Raw genomic sequence first — 15,805 nt, 5'->3', positions numbered from 1 at the left:
ACTCTCACTGTTGATCTATCCAGTTTCTGAGGCTTTCCTTTGCTGGCATTAGATCCCACTTCTCCAGGAGTCTTCAGGATAGACCGAAAACCAGCACTGAGCTCTCTAGGAATCCTCTGGACTCCAGCAACAGATTGAGACCACTGGACATCTGGCCTTCTGGACTGAACACCTTTCTTGGCCTTTCTGTCAGGAGACAGCAACTGTCTGATAAGCAAGACTATAGCCTATAAGCCACTCTAAGAAATCCCTTTTAACATACAGGTGTTTATTCCATCTGTTCTGTTCCTCTAGAGAAGTCTAATACACATACCAAAAGCTGTCTACAGTGAGCTACGCCAAGACTATTCGTTTTAGACACAAGCACAATGATGATTGCATATCTTTATCATTTTTTTCAGCAATGCATCCTCTGTGGAAAGAACACAAAACTGCACCACCTTGACAGGGAATCCCAGTACCTGACACCTCTGCCAGAAGTAATCACTGAGCTATATATACCACTTCTTAAGAACCAAGCCAAGCCAGGTGTTGATGGTGCATGCCTTTAATCCCAGCACTCGGGAGGCAGAGACAGGCAGATTTCTGAGTTCGAGGCCAACCTGGTCTCCAGAGCGAGTGCCAGGATAGGCTCCAAAGCTACACAGAGAATCCTTGTCTCAAAAAAAAAAAAAAAAGAACCCAGAATAATGCCATGCCTGTTATGAAGTAGATGTGGTAATAAAGAGAGGAAGGACTATTTTAGTCAAAAGCTTTCATATTTATTTTCTTCACACCCGATTAAAAAAAAAAAAAAAACCCAAACACCAAACTGCTGCCAAAATTAGCTCACGTCACGGGAATTAAAAGCAATACATAATTTCTACACTGCTGCTAGCATTTACTCACAAAGAGCCAGTAGGAGGAGACACACTCCACAGTGCTGATGCTTTGTTATTTAGCTTTGCTCTCTCAGCACATGCTTTACCTAGCTCCTCCTGACCTGATTTTCTTGTATCTCTTTAAAAACGATTTATTTGTGCAAAGGACATACACATCTCAATCCTCTAGAGCACGCCTACACTGTACAGGGATGTTGCAGTTTCGCATACATGACAGAATTGATCCAATGCTTTTCTTCTGCGGCATGATAAAAACAGGCGGTCATTAGTTGAGCTCAGGGTAGCAGCAGGACCCCTTAGGTCTCCTGAGGCTCATGTCAGCTCTGGGATGCCCAGTGTCTTTCACAAAGATTTTATAGAGAAACTGACTTCACATTGATAATGGAGCTAAAAGATGGATCATCAGCAAAAATAAAATTTTACCCCCTGGCATGTCAATGGTGGAGGTAACTGTGATTTTGTTCCTCCCACTTCCTGCCTGCCTATGCCCCCCCCACACACAATCAGCATCAGATATAAATAAAACAGAATCTCCTTTAAAGTTCTCAGTTCCTTTCTAGAACATTTGTGGGTACAGAAATAAAAGATGGGACACTTCTTGGCACAAATTCAAAACCCAGTGGTCAGAAGAGAGCCCACTGCTGTCCCCCAAGTGCAGTGATCTCCAGGGGCTTTGAGCTGTTCTGCTTTGCCCACATGTACACCCTCGGTAACTTCACCTACTCCCTTGACCCTAACTCTCCACATTCTACAATGTGGCCATAACTGAATTACTCTCCATGCTAGATTTTGGGAGCTTCAGAACCCCAGCAGAAACAGTCATAAAAACTAAACACACACACACACACACACACACACACACACACACACACACACACACACACACACACGAATCCAAGAAAACAGTATGGAATCGAATGGTAAAGGGCCTTCATAAGACTTTCCTAGTGCCAGGCACAAAGCACTGACCTATCAATAGTGATTAAGTCAGTCACCCAAGGATGGCTGGGAGATATGATCTAAAGATGACTATGGCCACAGAAAGACAGGAGTGAACTCAGGGTAATAGTCTGTGCCGGAATTATTCAGTGAAATGCATTTCGAAGGCAAGCCAAAGGACTTAATTAATTTTCTTTTTAAAGACAGTGCTTTGCCAGGCGTTGGTGGCGCACGCCTTTAATCCCAGCACTCGGGAGGCAGAGGTAGGCTGATCTCTGTGAGTTCGAGGCTAGCCTGGTCTCCAGAAACCGTCTCGAAAAACCAAAAAAAGAAAAAACAACAACAACAACAACAAAAAAAAAACAAAAACAAAAACAAAAGGACAGGGCTTTGCTATGTATCCCAGACTGACCTTGAACTCCTAATCTTCCTGGATTAGGAATTCCAACCCTAAGGGCTTGGAATTCAGGCCTCTGCCACCACACCTGGCACAAAAGTCATCTTCAGTCAGATTTTATGAGGTTTTAAAAGAGTTTTACTTACCTTGAAATGTATTTAGTTTTTATTTTGGCTCAAATCCTGAGGCAAAACTCCTTCAGGACAAGCAAAGTGAGATCACAGCTCAGTGGCACTGAAGTAGCAAGTGTGATGCACTGGGCTGTGCCTTTAGCCACACCTTGAGTTCTCCACGTCCAGCTTGACGAGCTTCAATCTGTAACAGAAGATTCAATTACTTGGTACTTATTTAACTTAAGGTTAAAGGCTTTTCACCAACTAAGAAATGAATGCTAACAACAGTCTTGTTTGTAGGCTGGCCTTGAACTTGAGATCTTGCATCCAACCTCCCCAGAGCTGACATTACTTACAGGCATGTGCCATTGACTCCATACTCTGAATTTTAAAAGTTTTCTTCCTACCCATAAGCTTATATCATTTTAAACATGTTTTTATGAATTTTTAAAGGGGATCCACAGTCACCATCAGGCCTTGGTTCACTTGCCCACCACAAGTCAGTGCACATGTTACACCCACACTTAAATCTTACTGGCCCAACAGAATACCCTAACAGAACCCCAGGGTTAGAAAGGAGGGAGGTTTCAGGTAAAATCTGTTCTCTTTAAAATACAATGCTCGACGGGCGGTGATGGCGCATGCCTTTAGTCCCAGCACTCGGGAGGCAGAGACAGTGGATCTCTGTGAATTCAAGACCAGCATGGTCTACAAGAGCTAGTTCCAGGATAGCCTCCAAAGCCACAGAGAAACCCTGTCTTGAAACTCACCCCCCAAAAAATAAAAAATAAAATAAAATGCACACATCCATTATGCATGCAAATACATGTGTGTGAGAGTACAGACACAGGAACGCACGTGCCCAGGTCCTCACTCTGCCCTGCTTCTGGAGGCTGATTGTAAAACACTATTTGTAATCCAGTTCTCCTCAGTGTGTTGTCAACTAGTAAACTAGTAAACAGAATAAACTCAGGAACCTCCCCTCCAGAGCTCCTCCTAGATATCTGGGGAGCTACGTTTGGAGATGACTAGATCCTTGCTAGGAGCAAAAATGACAAGTGTGTGCTGTGCAGCTCAGTTCCTAACTCTCACAAGAGCCGCTGGCCACCAGGGCACTGCTGTAGTCCTGAGGCGCAGGGTAAGGAAAAGACTGCGAACAAGTTTCCCTGTTGTGTCTCCCACAGCCCTACACTCATACCTCCAAGGTCAACAGCTTCCTCGAAGTTGCTTTACTGACCCAGGACGGTGGGTCACAGAGCCATCCAACCCAGAACAAAGGCATCTGGGCCACGTGCCCAGAACTGCTCCTTTATCGCCTCACCATCCCTGGGCACAAGATCCCAGTCACGATGATCATAAACACAGTGCTGTTTTATGTGCCATATATTTTAAGATGCATTGCCAGGCAGCAAGTGCTAGTTAAATAAAATTATTACTTCAAACTATGGCAACACTAAGCATATAATATGAATTTCACCTCCAAGCTTTTAAAAATTAAGTAAAATTAACAAATCCCAAGACAATTACAGACTTACAAAGGCTTCAGAAGAAATGGAATATGTGACTAAACTATATATGCAAAAGTAGCAGATAACCAAGTTTACCTTACAACAACCACCGCCCCCCCCCCATACCTAGATGGCTACTCCAGAAAGTTTAACATATCTGTCAAGATAACGAAAAGGGAAAGGACTAGTCCGTCCCATGCAAACAGATGTACAAGCAAACTCAACCCAATCAGGTGGGTTAATCTGTGGCTGCAGAGATGTGACTATATGTAAACATCAATGACGGTGATCTACCTACCAAGTTAACCACATAGGAGAAACATGATGATGCCACCACCTAAAGTTTCCTCCCAGACAAGTCAAACCATAAGTTCACAGGTGCATGCTTACATGGAAAACTGAGGATAAAACCAAGACAGATAGAACCCCAAAGCGTAGTGTAGAAAGTATGTGTTCCAGTGTGTGAGGGAGGGTGCCATCAAAGAGCAACACGGAGCAGACTGAGTACCAATGCCCATCTTGTTTAAGCTGGTGACGGGTATGTGATCATGCAGTTAAAATTATTCTTTTATACTAGTTTCTTCTGTACAGAAAACATACAATAAACAAGTATTAGAAAAATGTCTCCAACAACAAGCTGTTTACAGAGCATTACCAACGGCTACTACAAGGCTAGCTAATGGCCTCTTGTTGGATACTGCCGCCAGATGACCACCTGCAGCATAGGAAAGAATAGAGGACCCCATGGACAGCTCAGGTATCAGGGAGATGAGCCAGCACGAAGGCAGCTGGAAACTTTACCTTCCTCAGAAAGGAGTCAGAGTTGTGACTCTTGTGCCTGTACAGGTACGTGTGTGATTGGGAGAAAAGGTAGCCCTCAGGCTGGAGGAAGAGACGGCTGTGCTGAAGGACACTCCTAGGAGCTAGTCCCCCTCTACTTTTGGAGCTCCTCTTGGTGGCTGTTCCAAGTGTCAGAAGCCCCTTTTCTGACAAGTGTCTCCAGGCTCTCCAGCTGGAAGGCGACTTCAACAGCTTACACACTCATGCCAGGGAAGACTGATACCAACAGCAGTACAGTACAAATTATACTAGCATGAATTTATCACTCTAGCACTTGATAGATTTGCTGTGCCAGTAGTAATCATATTGATTAGATGAAACAATTACATTTCCTCTTAAAGTGATATTTATCATTATAATTTAACCACACTATGGAAGTAGGGACTTTGCTCTGCCAAACACTAAATACTCTCATTTTCTACCTTGCAAAGCCATGAAATCCATTACATGAGTGTGGGGTTAAAAAGTTAGCTCGTTGCCCAGCACTCAGGAGGCAGAGGCAGGCGGATCTCTGGGAGTTCAAGGCCAGCCTGGTCTCCAGAGCGAGTGCCAGGACAGGCTCCAAAGCTACACAGAGAAACCCTGTCTCGAAAAACCAAAAAAAAAAAAAAAAAAAAAAAAAAAAAAAAAGTAAGCTCGCTGACAGAGCCACTGCTCCCAAACAGCTATCCCAGGACTATGTAGGCATAACAAGCTCAGCTGATAAGCAACAAAGATAAAATCATCAGGGCCTGGAAGGACACAGGGACCACCCTATTATAAGAACAGCCTCACGTGGAATACTAACATGGTCCTGAGAACTGGCAGCCATCAGAGGAGGACTGAAGGTCCACAGACCCAGAGAAGAGGTGTGGTCACCCAGGGAGACAGAGAAAGGACACAGATGCTATCTCAGCTGACATGGGGCTGACTGCCCAGGTGCTACAAGAAAAAGGGTAAAGTAGAAAGCTCCCATACAGGTACAGGAAAGAGAGATCCTGTTTATGTTTTCAGGAAGATGCCCAGCCCGGTCAGCAACAACAGGAGACTCTGTCAGAGGACTCAGTGACCAGCACCCAGCAGAAAAGGAGGACCAGAGTTGGCAACCACTCCTGGGACTGTGGTTCCAGAAAGAACAGGTGATTTCCAATAAGCAATGTCAAGAAATCAAAAGGAAAGAGAAATTTTTGATGCCTCATGGATTGCTTTAAAGTAGGAGACTAGTGAGCTACAGTTCATGGCCATTTGCATCTCAATAAGGACAGCACATCCACATCTAGCAGTTACAGCCCAGGACAAAGGCCCTGCTAGTTCATGCACACAGTAAAACCTAAGAATGACAATTCCTCATGGAGGGACACTATCAGCTAAGCTCACTATTCCACCTAAGAGGACGTTCTGAAACAGGACAAAAGTATATTCTGTTCTAAGAGTTCATGCCAGTTTGGGTTTAATTTAAACCTTTTTTTACCCTCTCTCTCTGACACAGACTAAGTTTTATAAGTTTGTACCATAGTCAAGAAATCTGATTTACCTCGGTTCTGAAGATCTGATTAAGCCAGCATCCTTCTAATGACATTGGCATGGCCACTCAAACTCCAAGAATCAGCTGGTTTTTCTTTGATTCTCTGTATTTTACTGAACACACCAAAGGAAGAGTATTTTGTCATTTGCTTTACTGACTACATTAAACAAATTTTATGTTCTTAGCAAGTAATGACCTATTTTCTTTATAACATCCTAAGAACAGACTACGGAAATATGAGGGCTCACAGAATATACAAAGCTCCATCTACACAAGCCTCCTGGGAAATGCAGGGGCACAACATGGCCCACACAGCCTGGCTGCCTGGCAGGGGCAAGCAAGGGTCATTAAAGGCTGGGGCAGATCTGGAAGTATCACCATCTTCCCTGAGTCTCAGGATCTCAACTGTGGTTAATACTGCTCCCTTTTAAATATGTGCAGTGTTTTTCATTTTGTCAATTCTGAAATTTTTATTTTTAGTGCCCCCTCCTCAGGATCTCACACTGTCCACACTGGCCTCCAACTTAGTATTTAGACACAAATGACTTTAAACTTCTGATCCTTTTGCCTCCATATTTTGTGCACTGAACCTGGTTTACGAGGTACTGGGAGTCAATCACAGAGCTTCATGCATGTTGGGCAAACACCCTACCAATGGAACTATAGGCCCAGTCCTCATCTTGTAATTTTTTAAGTGAATCAGTGAACATTTTTGGAAATATTTTTTATGACCTGAGAGAAAATACTATTTCAAGCTTTCAGCAATCTAATGCTCAATGTGAAATTAAAACCTGTTGCAAGTATTAAAAGGGCTCATTAAACAAATGGGGTTTTCCCCCATCTGACTGTTTTATGATCAATTTGAGAGGATTCTAATGATCCTAATACCATAAATGAGCTCTATTTCCAGAGCTAGAACCAGAGGAAAGGCACGCATGGAAAGAGATTTACAGAAAAACACACACAGACAGAGCCCAAGAAGCCAGGAGCAAACCAGCAAGCCAGCAAGCCAGCGTGGGTGCTGGCCTCCTGCTGAGGAACAGAGTGGAGGTGGTGAGTGAGAGAGATGCTGGCTGGCACCTCTCTCCTCAGGTCCACCCTCTTGGGAGAACTGTCCACCCCTGGGCCAGATATAACTAAGCACACTAAAGGCATGGGAGCTCAGGCTCCATGAGGAGGGCCTCTGTCACGGTCAGGTGCTCACATCCTGGCAGACTTGGCTTGTTTGGGCTCTGGGAAGGAACAAATATCATCTTATTGGGTGGGCCTTGAGGATTTTCTACATAATTAATGAAGGGCTACTAGGATTGAGATTTTCTTTGTCACTAAATGGGATATCAGTTACATCATCTTCACTATGTTTTTTTTTTTTTCTGCTTTAAGGGAATAGTTTTTATACCTTGAAAATGAAGGTACTTTCATCCAGTTATTTCTGACAAGCCAACAAAGGCAAGAGAACTGAAGTCAGTGTGGAACACATGCAGACACACAGAGTAACAGAGATTCCTGCTGCACCAAAAGTACCTCCCATACCTTCCTGATGTGTTGCCCAGTCAAATGAGCGTTTCTTGTTAGCATGAGTGAACCCAGGCCCCCAGATGACACCCCGCTGCTGGATGTCCATGAGAGTTTTCACAATGTTGGCATTTGGCCCTCAGTAGACTGTCCTCTATGAGCTAAGCATCACCTGACTCACTGAAGGTCTGGGCAGAACCAAGACAGAGGCAAGAGGACTCTGTCTCCTTCTACCTGCCTACCTGGTTGACATAGGACATCTCTGAGCCTTGTACTAGGATTCACACCATTGCTCCCTAATCTGTCTTCCCAAATCTGAGTGAATTAGACCCTGGCTTTCTCAGGGATTCAGCTCACAAAGACAGGCTAGGGAATCCCCAGCCTCCCTGATTACACTATCAATCTTTCTCTTTAGCTTGTTCACTTTCTCTTGCATGACATAGAAAGATGGGGAGAATTAAAAACAGAAGCAAGAACACACCCCACTGGTTCTATTTCTCCAGACAACACTGAGTGATACGCCAGCAGACACAACTCTATTGAACGGACCTGCCAACTCACTCTTTCCCCCAAGGAAACTTGGGATAGACTGTTTAAAAGAACAAATAAGATCCAGAGAGACAGCAGACCTGAGTTGGATGTCTGGAGTCCACATAAAGGTGTCTGGAGAGAAAGGACTCTACAAAGCTGTCCTCTGACCTTCACATGCGTGCCACAGCACACACATACACCTCCCATCATACACATGATGATGACGATGATGACGACGATAACAACAAAGAACCTCTATGAAGACATACACAAGAAGGGGGGCGGAAAAGAATTAAACAAGTAGAATTGCAAATTCAAGGAGTTTTCTGTAACAGAAAGAATAAAACAAAATCTGAGACCTGTTCTAAGTAAAGTAGAGCAGGAAGAAACGTGGTCAGAAACCCTGATGGTGGTCAGGAGGGTCAATAAACCAGTCTTGGCAGATGGATACCAAAACAAGCATTAAATTTAAGGTCCAATAAACTTAATATGTGAATTTAAGGACTGTAATAAAATAAGAGCAGCCACCAGCTTTACTTCTATATACCTACAACTTTACCTACATATAACCACCTCCACACACACACACCTTTACTTTACCTTCCCTCTTCACCTGCACACCAGCTTTATCTCCACACATCTACCAACTCATCTCCACACTCCCTCATCAACTTTACCTCCAAACACAACTTCATCTCCTCAAACCACCACAGATGGGGGAAGTGCTTCTGCGTATATGTTTGTCTTATTGGATGATAAATAAAGTACTGTTTGGCCAATGAGGCAGCAAGTTAGATGGGACTAGGAGTCAAGGAGGATTCTGGGAAATGTAGTAAAGAAGTGGCGATCTGCAGGAAGTGACATGGCAGGGAGACATACATAAACAAGGGCAAGAAGGAAGTGGGCCCCCTTCTTGCTTCCTCCAGAGTCACCATGTGATCCCAGGATGAGAACACCAATGGAAGGCATCCTAAATAAGATAAGTCTTATAAAATATATAGATTTATGACAATTAAGGCTGAGCTAAGAGATGAGAAATCCTAGTCATTGGCCAAGCAGCATTTGTACCTAATATAAGTCTCTGTGAATTATTTTGTCCATCCACGTGGTGGGCAGAACTCAAGTGGGTGGCGGAAATATTTATCGTAACACACCACTTCACCTCCACAAATCACAACTTCACCTCCACAAACAGCAACTACACCTCCACAAACCACAACTTCACCTATATAAACCATAACTTCCTGCCTATATACTCACAACTTGACCTTCAAATACCCTGAGGTTCCATCAACTTCTTTTTTTTCTCCATTTTTTATTTAAATTAGAAACAAGATTGTTTTACATGTCAATCCCAGTTCCCTCTCTCTCCCCTCCTCCCCTACACCCCACTAACACCCTCCCTATCCCACCATCAGCTTCTCTAACAAGACTCTGGCCTACCAACCGATTCTCTTAGTTAAAATCCTAAGCATGTGATCTGTTTATATAAGTAATGTTATACTTTTGAAGTATTTGGTAAATCAATGTAACAAATATCATTTTACATGTGTAACACTGTATCTAACATCTGACAGGGAGGTCAGCTGTCTACCCAGGAAAACTCTATCATTACACTACTACTGAAAGGAATTCTCAGATCTTGCTCCTACGGGATGCACTAAAGGCCTTCCAGCAAGTAAGCCCGTGTCTATGAAGCCAATGTAACCATGCCCCAGATACCACAAATCAATAGACAATGTCTCTTATGAACATAAACACAAAAATCACCAGGAATTTAAATCCAGCAATAATAAAAGACAGAACATTACAGCAAGCTTAATGCATTCCCATCAGGAACACACAGTTAGCTTTAACATTCAGAAATAAAATAAGGAGGTGTGTTTGCATGACATTTCTACTCAAGTATTCTTCAAGAGAGTCCTCAAAAATTCAAATTGGTGTTGGCATATCTTTCTAACATACAATAAATTTGACAGGTTTCAGAAGGAAAAAAGAGAAAAAGGGAGGAAGAAGGAAGGGGGAAAGCACAGAAGATAAATAACAATGCTGATATAATGAAGACCATGCTTTTGTTAATAATTAAAATGAAGGCTAAGTGTACACAAGCCTCCTCATATCCCTCCTCTAGGGGAGGGCAACAAAGTTGAAAGACAGCAGAGCACCTGGGGACCGTCCAAGAGACATTAAGTCATTACTAACCAAGCTGAGGGGAAACAGGAGCAAGACATCTGACTTTGGTTCCTGAGAGACCTCAGGGTTGCTCTGTTATTCTATTCCAGCAGAAGCAGGTATTCTTGGTTAAAAGGTAGTTCACCATTGAGCTTCTGGCAGATGTGAAAACTGTAGCCACAGAGTGGTGTACTATGTGCCTAGGTGTGTTTATCTACTAAAATTGAACCTGGCTGAAAGGGAGGGAAGACAATTCAGTGACAGAGCATTCAGTGACAGTTCCAGCATTCACAAGGCCTCCAGTCTATGTGAAAAAGAAAGAATAATGAACTCAAAAGTTCCATTCCAACAAAATTCAAGACCTGCACACTGACATGCAGTGTAGTACAAAGTGAGCCCAAGGGCATCGAACATACCCTAAACTCAGACTGCCTGTGGTGCAAACAATGAAACTCCATAGCCTCTCTCTTAAGACAACTAAAGTTAGCCAAGGGTAACCTATGAAGTGACTTTACACGAGTCTGCTTCATTACACAAAGTATGGCTCTCATACAAAGCTGTGATGCTCATACAAAGGATGTCTGCTTATCAAAGCCATGTTTAATTTATCTAGACATCCACTACTATATCTAGCATTTTGCTTTGTTTTATTTTGTTTCTCGAGACAGGGCTTCTCTGTGTCACAGTGCTGGCTGATCTGGAACTCATTTGGTAGACTAGGCTGGCCTCAAACTCACAAAGATCCACCTGCCTGCCAAGTGCTGGGATTAAAAGCATGCACCACCACTACCCCAGCTACACCTAGGTTTTATAATCACAGACTTGCTTTTGTATAATCATTTCCATATTAGGTTTGCACAAGTTGTTTTATAGTGCTACTGAACCATAATCATTCAGTAACTCTCCATCTGGAAGTCCACTTCCATTTTTTTCCCTATAAAACAGATGTTTATAATTTCTCCAACTTGCTACGGGTGTGACATCTTATCTGTTGGAATTGTGCTGACTAAGATAACAGGGAATTTTCCAGTTTATGGAGTATACTTATACAATGAAAAATTACATGTAAAGGCACATAGTGTTTTACATACAAGCTGCTGATAAGCTCACTGGAACTGGCTTCATCTAGTTTCTTCCCAACCCCTCAACAACACTGAGTTATGTTTCCACCGGAGAACAAGATCAAGCCCTATAAAAGGGATGAGGTATGGAACCCTGAATTCTCCAGTAGTTATCTAAAAAACTTCTGACTCAAGTAGTGATGAAGTTTCTGTTTCTTCCCTTTCAGTCCACCTGATGGTCACAAGGTCAGAAAAGGGTCCTTTATGGCATTAAGTGAACCACAGTAGAACTGACAATTACAAAAGGAACTTAATGACAAATAAGAAAACTTGCCAAAGTCCTGGAAGTACGAGCATACAGGAGCAGGGTGACCTGACAGAACAATCTGTGATTTGAGACCACTGAGGGAAAGCAGTCTTCTCAAGCAGTCACACATGAGGTAGTGTTTCCATGCCTACACAGAAACCTAAGAATCAGAAAGTCTAAGGATCCCTAAGGCAGATCTAATCACTGATAGCAGGGTCTAAAAAAAAAAAAGAAGCCGGTTGGATGATGGGGGTGAGAAGAAATGAAAATGCCAGTGTGCAAGGATGGGAAGAGATTCCCCTTAACAGAACAAGCCTGATACCCAATTTCTCAACTTCAACATCAGATGCTGGAAATAACAGAGAGTACTAAGTGCAGAGTGAAAGTGATACAAACCCTGAATTCCAGACCCAGTCAGAGAATCAATCAACTGTTAGAACACAATAATTACATATTTGAACACTGGGTAAGAACTCAAGTAGCCTGTCAGTCATGATTCCACACAGCAGCTGATTAAGGAGGGGCTCCAGCAAAACAAAAATAGAACCCAAGAAACAGACATCATAAGATAGAGCAGCCATGGCAACGGAAGCTGCCAGAAGCAGCACAGAAACCTACAAGACAGAGTTTCCATGTGAACCTTCTTTGATTGGCAAGGGCTCTGTGCTTCAGAATTACACTTCATTCTACTTGGTTCTAAAGCAAAATATATTTATGGTATAATAACGCTATAAATGTTGCTTCTCTTTTTTTGTTACTCTTTTAGACTGAAAATGCTGCTTCTCTTATAGTAAAAATTTTAGATTAAAAATTCTGTAGAAAAAGCACAGAGATCCTAAATATAGATGAGAAACAGACTACAAGTGTTTCAGACTTTGTCAATATAAATCTAAAACCATAATTCATAACAAGAGTTGGGAGACTGAGAACTGCCACAGTGATCATGAGAAGAACTTAAAAAAGAAAACACATAAACCATACTGTGTACCACTGGGCATGCCATACTGTGTACCACTGGGCATGGGGAGGATAAGAGGAGGAAATTTTCTCTGTGTGTATATGTGAGGGCACATACAAATGGAGACCAGAGATCAACCTTGGGTATAATTCCTCAGACACCATCAACCTTGGTTTTTTGAGACAGGATCTCTCATTGACCTGGAACTCATTGATTAAGCTAGGGTGGCTGGCCAGGGAGCCCCAGTGTATCTGCCTGTATCTTCATCACACTTGCTTTTTCTTTTCTTTTTTAAAATTTTTGTTTGTTTTTTTGTTTGTTCGTTTGTTTGAGACAGAGTCTCTCTGTGTAGCCCTGGATGTCCTGGAACTCGCTCTGTAGACCAGGCTGGCCTAGAACTCTGAGATCTACCTGTCTCTGCCTCTGGAGTGCTGGGATTAAAGGCATGCACCACCACCATCCAGTTTCAAACTGCCTTTTTAAAATGTGGTTTCTGGGGATCAAACCTTCTCAGTTAAAAATATTTTAGATTTATTTATGTGTATGAGTATTTTGTATGTATGCATGTATATATGTATGTATGTACATTGTGTGCATGAAGAGGTCAGAAGAGAGTGTCAGACCCCCTGGAACTGCAGTTGTAAGCTGCCATGTGGATACTGGGAAATGAATCCAGGTCCTCTGCAAAAAACAAGTAATCTAAACTACCTTCTCCAGCGTCATTAAATCTTCTTAAACTTTATTTATAATTATGTTACTGGAATGTTGTATAGCTGCTTCCTCAGATTTGACACTTTTTTCCTAGAAGGAAGAGAAGGTTTAGGAGGTTCATGACATGCAAAAGAAACTTGCAAGATTCCCACGTGTCTCTCCAGAGTTATATGAATAAGTTACTTGCTTGTAGGGCGCAGACTCCAGTGGTGTAGTTGCCTGGGAACTCCAATGCAGCAGCTTTCATGGCTCACCACCTACACTGGGGTGGGCTTTTTTGGTGATGCTGCTGTTCTAGTCACCTGTGTTCCTATAAGGGACCCCAATAAGTGGACACGCCAAGTTAGGCTTGAGTCGTTTCTTTGGTCTGTCATTGATTTATTTGGGGTGAACAGAAACAGAATCCCCCCCCCCAAAAAAAAGTCATACAACAAATGTGGTTTTTACTACTTGCTGGTATCACTTTGGGTTTTTAAATCACTAAATAGAGACTCATCAACAGAGAGGACTTGTTAAACAGCTTAGTATATAAACTGAGGACATGACTGCTGCAAGGTATGGTTAAGTGGAAGGTTTTTATTGTAGATATGAGGAGACAACTGCCAGAGGCATCTGGAAGAGTCTAGAACACAAAGAGAAAGTAGTAAACTGAACATGGTCAGCAGATTGGGCCTGGAAAGGAGAGGCATGAGGAGAAAAAGACAAAGAGAGAAGACCAAGAGAGAGGGGCAAAAGAGAGCGCTAGCTGAAACAGCAGGGCTATAAGGACGATGAGAAGCTGGGGGGAGAGAAGCCCATGAGCTGGAGAAGTTTATAGTAGGGGAAGAGGTGAGAAGAGCTAGGTACCTATCATACTGAGGGAGCCTGCGCTTTGGTATACTAATAGGCAACACAGATAGCCTTTCATCCCTTCTGCTAGTGATAAGGGGGTAAGGGATGCCAAAATTTGAGGAGTAGAGTTTCCTTTGGACCTGCCTCTTAGCACACTCTGTACAACACAGCACAGAATAATGTGCTCTCATCCTTAAAAGGTGGGACACACTCTGAGCAATGAAAGGTTGGGTGCTATCATCATGGCGCAAACTCCGAATCTACACTAAGTCTAGATGGCACAGCTCACCACACACTGAAGCTGAACAGTGTGAATACACAGCAGTGCTCTGAGAGCTGTGATGGACAAAGCAAGACAAAGGAAGAAGAAATGACGTAATCAGGAGATGCTGCTGGCACAACATGGCATACTGATTTCTAGCAAATTTTCTCTGTTTGGATGACAGAATATGCTCTGAAATAACAATGAAATATAGTTAAATAAGTACATAAACTAAAACCACAGTCAATGATGTTCAACCACATGTGCTATGCTTTCAGGCAATGGCAGCAGAATAGGTCTGTATACACCCATACCACCACATACTTGAGTAACAAGTACATTACAGCATTATTACAACTACCATGTAGCCAGGCAGTTGAGATTTTTCAGCTGTCATATAATCTTAGACTCTACACTCATAGATATGTAGTCAGTCACTGACCAATAAGTTGTTATGCCTGGCTACATTTGAAATCAGAACTTTTCAAGAAGGATTTTTCACTGTACAAGAATAAAAGGAAAATGTAACAGCTCTATGAAGAAGGGGGAATGTTCTACAGAACACATGATGTAAAGAGCAAATGGATGTGATAGGGAAAATATCTTAAAAGAAACTCAGAAATGCAGGAAGTTTTCCCTAAAAGACTCAGTATTGGAGGCAAAGGGAGACAGGGAGGAGGGGGAGCATAGAGCTACTCTGAGCTCAGGTTGCAGGCCCTTCCCAGGCTAGCCAGACAGAGATCAAAGGCCTGGGGCAGAGTCAACCTCAGGAGCAATCCTGAGGACAGGGATGCAGGAAAGAGCACTCTGTGGGCTGTAAAGGGAAAGGTGACTACAAGCTGTTTACATATGCGAGCTGCAGTGACAGTGGGGGCTGGAGAGGAAGATTGGGAGTTAAAAAAGCAAAGCATGAAACAGTAAGGAAGAATAAGAGGGCTTGTGGCTGGGTATAAGATAACCAAACTAGAGAGAATAGACAAAGGGTGCGTCTCAGAACCAATGATGGCAAAGGAATAGCTGTAAGGCATTACTATCCTTTCTTACAGCCTTGATGCTAATGTAGCTAACTGTAGTAGACTGAACTGGAAGTAAGGATGTCTTCCAACATGAAGCTGCCACCTAGAAGACCACCCTGGACCACCTTTAGATAAAAAGCTAGATATGAATCAAGAAAGACTGAAGCTACAGCTTGATGGTTGTGACAGAATAAATCTTTTGCCATAGGAGAGTTGCAAGCTGTTCACATAAATGTGAAAACTAAGAAAGCTTAGTGTA

At 42.8% G+C, this 15,805-nt stretch overlaps 1 protein-coding gene across 3 annotated transcripts in view; it reads right to left on the bottom strand.

Moving 5' to 3' along the window:
- Window positions 1-15,805, bottom strand: part of Adarb1 (adenosine deaminase RNA specific B1) — a 124,632-nt gene that overhangs the window by 64,079 nt on the left and 44,748 nt on the right. For all 3 annotated transcript variants that reach the window (XM_027394293.2, XM_027394297.2, XM_035450983.1), the window contains exon 2: window positions 2,364-2,532. The gene's annotated coding sequence lies outside the window, so the exon portion shown is untranslated. The remainder of the gene's footprint in view (window positions 1-2,363; window positions 2,533-15,805) is intronic.

Source organism: Cricetulus griseus, assembly GCF_003668045.3.
Source record: "Cricetulus griseus strain 17A/GY chromosome 1 unlocalized genomic scaffold, alternate assembly CriGri-PICRH-1.0 chr1_0, whole genome shotgun sequence".
NCBI lineage: Eukaryota > Metazoa > Chordata > Mammalia > Rodentia > Cricetidae > Cricetulus > Cricetulus griseus.
This window is presented reverse-complemented; position numbering and strand designations above follow the sequence as displayed.